A 12296-nucleotide genomic window follows, 5' to 3' on the forward strand; every position below is an offset into this window, starting at 1 on the left:
ACCAGCAACTCCTTGAAGTCTAAAAAAACACAATTATGATCAAAAAATTTTTTTTTTACCCATAAATGTGTGTAAATTACTGTATTTATATACTTAGGATATTGTTTTCAGCAGGACAATTTTTTTTTAAATAGCTGAAATGCCTCAGTCAGTCCCACAAGAGGACTCCACTTTGTTTTACTTCTTTATGGTATTGTGGTGTTAATCTAAATTCAATGAATTGGCTAATCACATGCCATGCAGATACAGTAATAAATCATCCTACCACCAAAAAGTAACACAGTAGCACCCCCAAGTGGACAATAAGACAATTTGACCTGCTTTGTTCCCGAGACATGTAGCCTACCACAATTCCTAAAATCTCTTGTGTTTTTGAGCAGGCACCAGTGAATTTCACAAAGTATGTACAAAACATGTTATTAAAGTTGATATGGGCACACATGATTAATAACAAAATCAAATTTTATTGGTCACATACACATGGTTAGCAGATTTAATGCGAGTGTAGCGAAATGCTTGTGCTTCTAGTTCCAACAGCGCAGTAATATCTAACAAGTAATCTAACAATTCCCCAAAAACTACCTAATACACACAAATCTATCAAGTAATCTAAAAATTTCCCTAACAACTACTTAATACACACAAATCTGAAGGGGTGAATGAGAATGTGTACATACAGTGCCTTGCGAAAGTATTTGGCCCCCTTGAACTTTGCGACCTTTTGCCACATTTCAGGCTTCAAACATAAAGATATAAAACTGTATTTTTTTGTGAAGAATCAACAACAAGTGGGACACAATCATGAAGTGGAACGACATTTATTGGATATTTAAAACTTTTTTAACAAATCAAAAACTGAAAAATTGGGCGTGCAAAATTATTCAGCCCCCTTAAGTTAATACTTTGTAGCGCCACCTTTTGCTGCGATTACAGCTGTAAGTCGCTTGGGGTATGTCTCTATCAGTTTTGCACATCGAGAGACTGACATTTTTTCCCATTCCTCCTTGCAAAACAGCTCGAGCTCAGTGAGGTTGGATGGAGAGCATTTGTGAACAGCAGTTTTCAGTTCTTTCCACAGATTCTCAATTGGATTCAGGTCTGGACTTTGACTTGGCCATTCTAACACCTGGATATGTTTATTTTTTAACCATTCCATTGTAGATTTTGCTTTATGTTTTGGATCATTGTCTTTTTGGAAGACAAATCTCCGTCCCAGTCTCAGGTCTTTTGCAGACTCCATCAGGTTTTCTTCCAGAATGGTCCTGTATTTGACTCCATCCATCTTCCCATCAATTTTAACCATCTTCCCTGTCCCTGCTGAAGAAAAGCAGGCCCAAACCATGATGCTGCCACCATGTTTGACAGTGGGGATGGTGTGTTCAGCTGTGTTGCTTTTACGCCAAACATAACGTTTTGCATTGTTACCAAAAAGTTCAATTTTGGTTTCATCTGACCAGAGCACCTTCTTCCACATGTTTGGTGTGTCGCCCAGGTGGCTTGTGGCAAACTTTAAACGACACTTTTTATGGATATCTTTAAGAAATGGCTTTCTTCTTGCCACTCTTCCATAAAGGCCAGATTTGTGCAATATACGACTGATTGTTGTCCTATGGACAGAGTCTCCCACCTCAGCTGTAGATCTCTGCAGTTCATCCAGAGTGATCATGGGCCTCTTGGCTGCATCTCTGATCAGTCTTCTCCTTGAATGAGCTGAAAGTTTAGAGGGACGGCCAGGTTTTGGTAGATTTGCAGTGGTCTGATACTCCTTCCATTTCAATATTATCGCTTGCACAGTGCTCCTTGGGATGTTTAAAGCTTGGGAAATATTTTTGTATCTAAATCCGGCTATAAACTTCTTCACAACAGTATCTCGGACCTGCCTGGTGTGTTCCTTGTTCTTCATGATGCTCTCTGCGCTTTTAACGGACCTCTGAGACTATCACAGTGCAGGTGCATTTATATGGAGACTTGATTACACACAGGTGGATTGTATTTATCATCATTAGTCATTTAGGTCAACATTGGATCATTCAGAGATCCTCACTGAACTTCTGGAGAGAGTTTGCTGCACTGAAAGTAAAGGGGCTGAATAATTTTGCACGCCCAATTTTTCAGTTTTTGATTTGTTAAAAAAGTTTGAAATCTCCAATAAATGTCGTTCCATTTCATGATTTTTTCCCACTTGTTGATTCTTCACAAAAAAATACAGTTTTATATCTTTATGTTTGAAGCCTGAAATGTGGCAAAAGGTCACAAAGTTCAAGGGGGCTGAATACTTTCGCAAGGCACTGTAAGTGTATGGATGGGCGATGGCCGAGCAACATAGGCAAGGTGCAGTAGATGGTATAAAATACAGTACATACATGTGATATGAGTAATGCAAGATATGTAAACATTAAAGTGGCATTATTTAAAGTGACTAATGATCTATTTATTCAGTGATTGGGTCTCAGTGTAGGCAGCAGCCTCTCTGAGTTAGTGATGGCTATTTAACAGTGTGATGGCCTTGAGATAGAACCTGTTTTTCAATCTCTCGGTCCCAGCTTTTGATGCACCTGTACTGACCTCGCCTTCTGGATGATAGCGGGGTGAGCAGGCAGTGGCTACGTGGTTGTTGTCCTTTATGATCTGTTTGGCCTTCCTGTGAGAGTGCTGTAGGTCTCATGGAGGGCAGGTAGTTTGCCCCCGGTGATGAGTTGTGCAGACCACACCACCCTCTGGAGAGCCTTGCGGTTGAGGTCGATGCAGTTGCCATACCAGGCTGTGATACAGCCTGACAGGATGCTCTCGATTGTGCATCTGTAAAGTTTGTCAGAGGTTTGGGTGACAGGCCATATTTCTTCAGCCTCCTGAGGTTGAAGAGGCACTGTTGCACCTTCTTCACTACACTGTCTGTGTGGGTGGACCATTTCAGTGTCTGTGATGTGTACGCCAAGGACCTTAACTTTCCACCTTCTCCACTGCTGTCCTTTCGATGTGAATAGGGGGGTGACACAATTCAATATAAAATTATGAACTGGTAATATTTTGTAAAAATATTCATTTGCAATATAAGATTAAAATAATGTATAATATCGTGCATAATTTATGCCCTGCATTTGAATCCTTTTCATACACATTTCTCATAACAATCAAGTGATACCTAAAAATGCATAACCAGAAAATGGAAACGAATCACTGACAAACAATACATTTTCAGTGAATTTAATTTTACTATAATGCTATCCATTTACTATAATGCCATAGTGTTTTCATTACATGTTTTGACATATAGGCCACCAAACAAATAGGAATTCCAAAAGGGCAAGGAAAGGACATCTGGAGGCACCCAAATCAGTATTAGAAAGTCAATCAGAAGTAAAACTGAGAAATACCAAGGAAAGACATGCTCCATTATGGTTCTCAAGATAAACCCTCTACAATATATCACAGGGGTGTGTTCATTAGGGTACACCGTAATATGTTTCGCAAGAGCAAAAAGTGCCTTATGAAAATCAAAAATTCAACTCAAGAGGCAGGCATCATGTAAAGTTGCACTGTTGGACAAAGACAAAGCTAGTGAGAGTTCACCCTCTCCCCTGTGTCAATGGCAGAAGGCACTGTTAGGTTAACAATATTAGTGGCATCGCTCTATACTCACATGGCTTGATTCAGCCACTATAATTACACAAAATAAATCTGGTTTATTTATCATAATCAACACTGCATCACAATGTAATTCAATCATATTTATGAAACAGCCTAAAATGAAATGTCACCATTTGGTGGATTGATTTCAATGTCACTTAACATGTAAAGGTTATAAAACATTTCCTTTCCAACACATTTTTTAGAACACTTTAAAGACTCACTTATTTGAAGCTTGAAACTTTTCAATCTTTTAAAACAAATCATCCCGACTTGACAGTTTACTCCTGCCGCTGCTTTGACTATACAAATATTAGTCTCCTGTGATATGACTGTTTCCGCGAGAGATTTGGTTTTGACTTCCTAAATGATGATTAGGTGAGATGACATTTGTATGATTACATCAATAATAAGGCATCTTTTATCAAATACAATCATGTTGATGTACCAATGGAATTAGATCTCGGCATTCATCTTGGTGTACATCTCATAGATGGCATCAGTGGCAGTGAAGTTCACTAGAAAGTCGTATTTTGTCCCGGCAGTCCTTTTCCTTGACCTCTTGGACAGTGCCCTCAGGAAATCTGCCTTGTAGGGGGCTGCGAACACAGCTGCCTACAGTGGAAGACAGTCAAGTAAAGTCCGTTCAAAAAGGCAGACTTGACATAAGCAAACAAAGTTGACTGTTAGATCTAAGAGACGGTGACATCACTTGAATGATGGCCACCACTAGCACAGCTAATTACCAAGTGACTTCAAATTGGCTAAACCAATCTACCGGAAGGCTTTTTACCTGTTAAAAGCAGGTATGGGGCTTTTATAATAAGGACTATATAAATATCCCTCTATTTAAATCAACTGAATTGAAATGTCTGGTACTTAATCAAGCTCATTATTAGATGCTAACGAGAAGTTATAAGAGGTTTGTATGCTCATGACAAGTCCTTTAATGCATCATAACAGCATCCTAAAGTTTTAGACTCAAGCTCCAAAAATAAAACATTTGTCTGACCTCTTCAGCCACATTAGTGCCAGGGTGGCTCCCATTTTGGGCCAGCCTGCTCCATACAGCTCATTCTCTACCTCCAGGATTTTTTGGCAGGTCTTGAACCTGCTAGGTTGCTGTCATAAACCACCTTGATTTTCTAAAACAGGGATAGTTCAGTAATATAGTTGTTTGTTTCTTTATGGCTCCAAGTTGACCCATTTGCACTTTAACCATGTGAAAAGGTTGATGTAGGCTACTTACTGTGATGCTCCCTGCAATGTCAGATTTAACTCGAGCAAAAACAATAGAGCCAAGGCAGTCTGTAGAGAGATTTAAAAATACCATGTTTGCCCATACTGGAAAAGTAACATCCTGCACAATGTACATGTCAGCTTTGTCTACATTCCCAAGAGCTAAGAGAAAGGGGTTAGGAACAAAGAGAGAGGGGTTAGGAACAAAGAGAGAGGGGTTAGGAACAAAGAGAGAGGGGTTAGGAACAAAGAGAGAGGGGTTAGGAACAAAGAGAGAGGGGTTAGGAACAAAGAGAGAGGGGTTAGGAACAAATAAATACATAGAGGTTAGGGAGAAAGAGAGAAAGTACAGGAGAGAGGGGTAATGGAGAATTTTTTTTTAGAATATGTTGGGCAAAACTTTCCCCCTGTAGTTTGGTGGTATTGGTCCCGTTTGAGATCTCTCCAAGGTACAAATAGACCAATGTTATGGATATACACTAAGTGTACAAGACATTAGGAATACCTGCTCTTTCCATGACAGACTGACCAGGTGAAAGCTTTGATGCCTTATTGATGTCACTTGTTAAATCCACTTTCAAAATCAGTGTAGATGAAGGGGAGGAGACAGGTTAAATAATATTTTTAAGCCTTGAGAAAATTGAGACATGGATTGTGTATGTGTGCCATTCAGAGGGTGAATGGGCAAGACAAAATACTTAAGTGCCTTTGAACGGGGTATGGTAGCAGGTGCACCGGTGGGTGAGAGTGTGTCAAGAGCTGTAATGCTGCTGGGTTTTTCACACTCAACAGTTTCCCATGTGTAGCAGCAATGGTCCAACAACCAGAGGACATCCAGCCAACTTCACACAACTGTGGGAAGCATTGGAGTCAAAATGGGCCAGCATCCCTTTGGAAAGCTTTCGACACCTTGTTGTCCATGCTCCAATGAATTGAGGCTGTGCCTAATTTCCTTTTCCTGTTGCAGAGGCCTAGGGCCCGTGGGACTTATTTTCTTAGCTAAAACCCAGCAGCGTTGCAGTTCTTGACACACTCAAACCGGTGAACATGGCACCTACTACCATACCCCGTTCAAAGGCACTTACATATTTTGTCTTGCCCATTCACAATCCATGTCTCAATTTTCTCAAAACGTTCAAATCCTTCTTTAACCTTTCTCCTCCCCTTCATCTACACTGATTTTAAAGTGGATTTAACAGGTGACATCAATAAGGGATCAAAGCTTTCATCTGGTGAGTCTATCATGGAAAGAGCAGGTGTTCCTAATGTTTTGTACACTCAGTGTATATCCATAACATCGGTCTATTTGTACATTGGAGAGATCTCAAAGAGGACCAATACCACCACACTACAGGGGGAAAGTTTTGCACAGTTTTCATAGCAAGGTGTAGACTAATTATTGTATAGTAAACTACATAAGCACATTCGGTTTAAAGACTTCCAATGATCCAACAATTTGTAAGAATCTATTCTTTGCTTAGCCTTTTCTAATAGGAGAATTTGGCCAAGCAACTGCAATTTCCAACAGGCCATTTACATTGTAACTTTCCGAATGCACTCATTCTAAAATTAATTTAATGTTTTATTTAACATTCCTCAATCTACACACAATACTCCATAATGACAAAGCGAAAACAGGTTTGGAATTCCTTAAAAATAAACAGAAATACCTTGTTTACATAAGTATCCAGACTCAAAATTGAGCTGATATGCATCCTGTTTCCATTGACCATCCTTGAGATGTTTCTACACCTGTGGTAAATTCAATTGATTGGACATGATTTGGAAAGGCACACACCTGTCTATATAAGGTCCCACAGTTGACAGTGCATGTCAGAGCAAAAACCAAGCCATGAGGTCAAAGGAATTGTCCGTAGAGCTCTGAGACAGGATTGTGTCGAGGCACAGATCTGGGAAAGGTTGGGGAAAAAAATCTGCAGCATTGAAGATCCCAAAGAACACAGTGGCCTCAATCATTCTTAAATGGAAGAAGTTTGGAACCACCAAGACTCTTCCTAGAGCTGGCCCCCCGGCCAGCTGAGCAATCGGGAGAAGGGCCTTGGTCAGGGAGGTGAATCATAATGTAATAATATTGAAATATAGAACTGGTGGAAAAACAAAGATTCGATTTTAGGCCTATCCTCCCAAGAGCTTTGAAATTCCAACATGATATGGGCTAGTCACAACTCAATGTAGCAGTTATACATAATTGATGTGTGACTAAGTATAAACATTAAAATAACACTAAATCCAGTACACCATAATAAAATACATAGAAAACAAATTAACCATACATATCCTGTTTCTTGAGTTGATGAGGTCAAAAGGAAAAAAGTTGGCCAGGAAATGTAAATGTCAGTTTAAACAATGAGAATGAAATGGAAAGAGAGTAATATCAACACCAGGGTTCACAAGGGTTTCACATGGCTAACTCAATACAATACCTTTGGTATATTAAAACAGGATGAAGCCACAAAAAGATGCCCCAATGCACCACAGTCAGTGAATTGCCAAGGGAAACAACACCACGCTAATCAATTTTCACAACTTCAAATCAAGGCCAGTGAATTAAATTATGCAAGCAAAACGTTTGTTGACTGCTTGATAAAGATAAATAAGATTTTGAACATTAACACACACAATGTGTCAGCGCAACTGGTGCCCGAAGTCAGCTTGCAGGCGTCCAGCCCGCCACAACGAGTCGCAATGGCACAAGGAAATCCAGGCCGACCTAACCTGGATGACGCTGGGCCGATTGTGCGCCGCGTCAATCAAGCTGTGACACAGCCTTGGATCGAACCCAGGGCTGTAGTGACGCCTCAAGCACTGCGAAGCAGTGCCTTAGACTGCTGTGCCACTTGGGAGGACTAACAAGGGACAATCTTTTTTGGATCTTATTTCTCTTTATCAAGCAGTCAACAAACGTTGACTGGCTTCCGGGTTAAGCGAGCAGTGTGTCAAGAAGCAGTGCGGCTTGGCAGGGTGGTGTTTCGGAGGATGCATATAAATAAATTAGATTGTCCCTTCAGGCAGTTATTTGCTTGGGATTTACAGAGGTGTTTTGACAGATCACTACTCACTTTCTGAAATCCCTCAGGCAAATCAGACTACTGATTAATGAAGCTAATGAAAGTCCCTTCTCTGGATACAGGAATGCCTCTCCGGACTCCTAGTATTGTCAGGTTAATCAAATTTCCATAACACTAACCTTGAGAAAAGAGAAAAGCACGTAACCTACAGACAAATTGATGGCCATCCACAATCTAACTATTCTGTCTTCATCCATGATGGGCTGTAGCAAATGGTGTGATACTTTTGTAGAAATGCAATATAGTAACAGGCAATAGATTGTTGTAACAAAGTAGAGAGGAATGTGGTGGTGGTCTATGCATAGGCTTTGGCTAGCCCAATATTGACCTGAAGGAGCCAAACGTTACTCCTTAGTCCAAGGACCTTACATGTTCTGTTTAAAGGGCGAATTGGCTCTGGAAGCCCAAATAGCTAAATACTCCATATAAACGTATGGTTCTAGAAGACATAAATCCCTCTACTTTCACATGACATCAAAATAATTTCACAAATGCACACACAACCATCAGCATGTTTCAGTGACAACACCTTTGTGGTGTCTGTCTTCCGTTTACACACAAGTGTTCAGATACTCAGATAGTAATTAGCACAGGTATTCCACTTAGTCTTCGGTAAATAAGCACTGTAACATTAATATATGGCGGTGTGGTAACCCTAACCGTATAAAGCTGTATTTATTCAACCTTTTTATTGTGTATTATTTATCGTCGATATTAAAGATACGGTCCTTATGCTTCCAAAACAGTACTGCAAGTGATGATGTGTGTTAATGTTCAATCAATGTGTGTTAACCAACTGCCGCGTGGCTATTAATAACAAAACTCGCCCTACAGATGACGCCTTCATCAAATGACTCTTATGTGTAATATAATGGAACGGAGTCATGATCAATGGCTAGAATATTGCAAACTAAAATCTGAGTTTGCAAACTACTTACCAAAGAATGGCAGAAGATATGACACCGACTTCAAGAAAGATCTAGTTTCCACTTGTTTATCGGCTGGAAGCTGTTAAAAATGGATGCTCCATAACAACAGCCATGGTCGGCTACACAAACACTCCGATAGTGATTTGTAAAAACCCGGATACTGTCACCGGTGTGAGCTCTTGAGCATCTCCCACCAATGGTCTGAAAACTGCCTGGAAGCACAGCAGTTGACCAGGGGTGTGTTCAGTATGACAGAACGGTGGGCAACGTTGAATTCAACAGACACGGTAGGGTTATTAATTCTGCCAATTATGTTGCAAAACGTTTCTTAAACGGAAGCAAATGAAACGGGGAGGGACCTACCTGGATTTGTTTTACATAATCTGTCGTTTTGCTCTGTTTGGTTCTTAAATAGTAAACGGTTTTCCTTAATTAATTCACCCCAGTTGATGACGTTGCGATTATGGTGGCCCAGAGGGGGATTACAGTATGGTGTGCTGCACTAGTTTTGCTATTTCAAATGGTCACAACGATATTGGTCAGGCCACAGCTTGCCACACCCACAAAACGGGAGCAAACATACTTTTTTAAAACCTTTATTTAATTAGGAAGAACACATTCTTATTTACAATGACAGCCTACGGGAAACAGTGGGTCAACTGCCTTGATTTGATTTGCTCAGGTGCAGAATTACATATTTTTACCTTGTCAGCTCATGGATTTGATCCAGCAACCTTTCAGTTACTTGCCCAACGCTCTAACCGCTAGGCTACCTGCCTGGGGTGTATTCATTAGTCGGATTCCGTTGCAAAACGTTTTGTCTGTTACACCACATGCTGAATGCCCATTTCAACAGGTGCACCAATCATGGGACAGAGGCGGGAGAACATTTTCCCGGGTAGGCTAATCTGACAGCACTTTATACAAGCACAGCATTTCAAACATGTACATTAACTATTAAAGGCTGTCTTTTTAATTACTGAATTGGTCAGATGGTTGGGTACCATCGCCCAAGAAAGCTTTAGCAAGGGTCATCCCTGGTGGTTACTGCATTGGTGTCAGAAGATGACTGACACTCGCTCGTGGCTATTGAAAGGGACTTGTGAAAGTGAAGTACAGGGATACCTGCAACTGTCTAGCAATCAACAATAAAATGTGGATACTATAATCAAATTGAACTCATTGTGCACAATCTGTGCACTCTGTGACTTTTCATAGAGAAAAGGAAGAAAAAACGTTGTAAGCTACTTCTGGTAAAATGTTCTTCTAAATCCTTGATTTAGCAGATACAGGTGACAAAGGCCTACAATGATCTGGTTACTATTAAAGATTTAGCCATGTATAAATAATTTATCATAGAATTATGTGTCTCCACTTTAGGCCCAGGCCTGCTCCCGATGCCCTTCTTTATGCAATGAGGAATCACAACCAGGTGATAGTGGGCAAAGAAAATATTTGCATACTGCCGTAAATGTACTGTGTGTGGCATGTTCGGATGAGTTGCCCCAGCCGTGACTTGAACCCAAGTCTCTGCTACTGTCAGTCCAACACCACACCTGTTGTGCTCATAAGTGTATACACTGCCTGCCCTTGTCTTTTGAAAGATTGTCCCGCCCCACATTTCACTCTAACTTTAGGTCCTATGATCGTGCACCTGTGTTGGGGATTTGCTGTCGAAGACTACCCTTGTACGTTTCTCCCGCGGAACCTTTTTAACTTGTTCTCGATGGCTGCAACCGAGGGTCATCCCTCTTCTGAGATCAACGTAGCGAAGTCAGAGGGTTTATTCTGGGGTTGGGCGGTATCCATATTTTCATATCATCGTTGCACACAAGAATTGCACACAAGGGGCGCTATTTCTTTTAAAAAAAAATTTTTTTTACGGTATTGAAAATTATACAAATACCCCAGTATCCCAGTGGAAGCTGCTGAGAGGAAGACTGCTCATAATAATGGCTGGAATGGAGTCAATGGAATGGAAACAGATCAAATTCAATTTGTCACGTGCCGAATACAACCTTACAGTGAAACGCTTACTTACAAGCTCTAACCAACAATGCAGTTATATATATATATATATATATATATATATATATATATATATATTTTACATATACATACAGTGTGGCAACAAAGTATTTAGTCAACCACCAATTGTGCAAGTTCTCCCACTTAAAAAGATGAGAGGCCTGTAATTTTCATCATAGGTACACTTCAACTATGACAGACAAAATGAGAAAAAAAAGTCCAGAAAATCACATTGTATGATTTTTAATGAATTTATTTGCAAATTATGGTGGAAAATAAGCACCACTCGGCCAGGTGTCTGACCTCCTCCCTATAGGCTGTTACGTTGTTGATCAGGCCTACTATTGTTGTGTCATCTGCAAACTTAATGATGGTGTTGGAGTCATGCCTGGCCGTGCAGTCATAATTGAACAGGGAGTACAGGAGGGGACTGAGCACGCAACCCTGAGGGGCCCCCGTGTTGAGGATAAGCGTGGCGTCTGTGTTGTTACCTACCCTTACCAACTGGGGGCGGCCCATTAGGAAGTCCAGGATCCAGTTGCAGAAGGAGGTGTTTAGTCCCAGGGTCCTTAGGTAAGTGATGAGCTATTAGGGGACTATGGTGTTGAATGCTGAGCTGTAGTCAATGAATAGCATTCTCACATAGGTGTTCCTATTGTCCAGGTGGCAATGGATCTGTGGATCTGTTTGGGCGGATGCAAATTGGAGTTGGTCTAGGGTCTCTGGGATAATGGTGTTGATGTGATCCATGACCAGCCTTTCAAAGCACTTCATGGCTACAGAAGTGAGTGCTACAGGTGCCTTGTGAATGTTCACCTGTTTAAAGGTCTTACTCGCATCGGCTGCGGAGAGCGTGATCACACAGTCATCTGGAACAGCTGATGCTCTCATGCATGTTTTAGTGTTACTTGCCTCGAAGCGAGCATAGAAGTAATTTAGCTCGTCTAGTAGGCTTGTGTCACTGGGCAGCTCTTGGCTATGCTTCTATTGGTGATGCCATTCCATTGACTCCATTCCAGCCATTATTATTGTTGGACTATTGTGGTGGCTAATTTCTGCATTACCAAATGAGGAGAGTTAAACTTCACACACCAGTCAAAGTTATACTTAAACTACATCTTTAATAATAAGATAGCACTGACTTTCAACGATTTGCCATTTCTAATTAACCGTTGATAGTGACAACACACAAGTACAAAGATCTTTTATAGCCAAGATACACACCTCTCAACCTACATGACGAACCACAGATGGTCACAAGGTTAAGATTTTATAATGAGAAAGGAGTATCCTGTAGCCAGATAGCATTCGCTATAAATTATTGTTCAGTTTGGTCCCTGAGATGAGGTTCTCATCTCGTTCCTGGTACTTCATAACACAAAAT

At 40.7% G+C, this 12296-nt stretch overlaps 1 long non-coding RNA gene across 3 annotated transcripts; it reads right to left on the bottom strand.

The window, feature by feature from the left end:
- Positions 1 to 2691: 2691 nt before the first annotated feature.
- Positions 2692 to 9338, bottom strand: LOC110525365. 3 transcript variants are annotated; one of them, XR_002473747.2, is made up of 4 exons: positions 8894 to 9338; positions 4877 to 4935; positions 4640 to 4772; positions 2692 to 4242 (listed from the first exon to the last, which is right to left on the bottom strand). It is a non-coding gene; the product is annotated as an uncharacterized LOC110525365 (long non-coding RNA). The 3 variants fall into 3 exon arrangements; XR_002473745.2 differs by having other exon boundaries at positions 4640 to 4935; XR_002473746.2 differs by lacking the exon at positions 8894 to 9338 and adding an exon at positions 6665 to 6711 and having other exon boundaries at positions 4640 to 4935.
- Positions 9339 to 12296: the final 2958 nt, after the last annotated feature.

This window comes from Oncorhynchus mykiss, chromosome 6 (assembly GCF_013265735.2).
Source record: "Oncorhynchus mykiss isolate Arlee chromosome 6, USDA_OmykA_1.1, whole genome shotgun sequence".
Classification (NCBI taxonomy): Eukaryota; Metazoa; Chordata; class Actinopteri; order Salmoniformes; family Salmonidae; genus Oncorhynchus; species Oncorhynchus mykiss.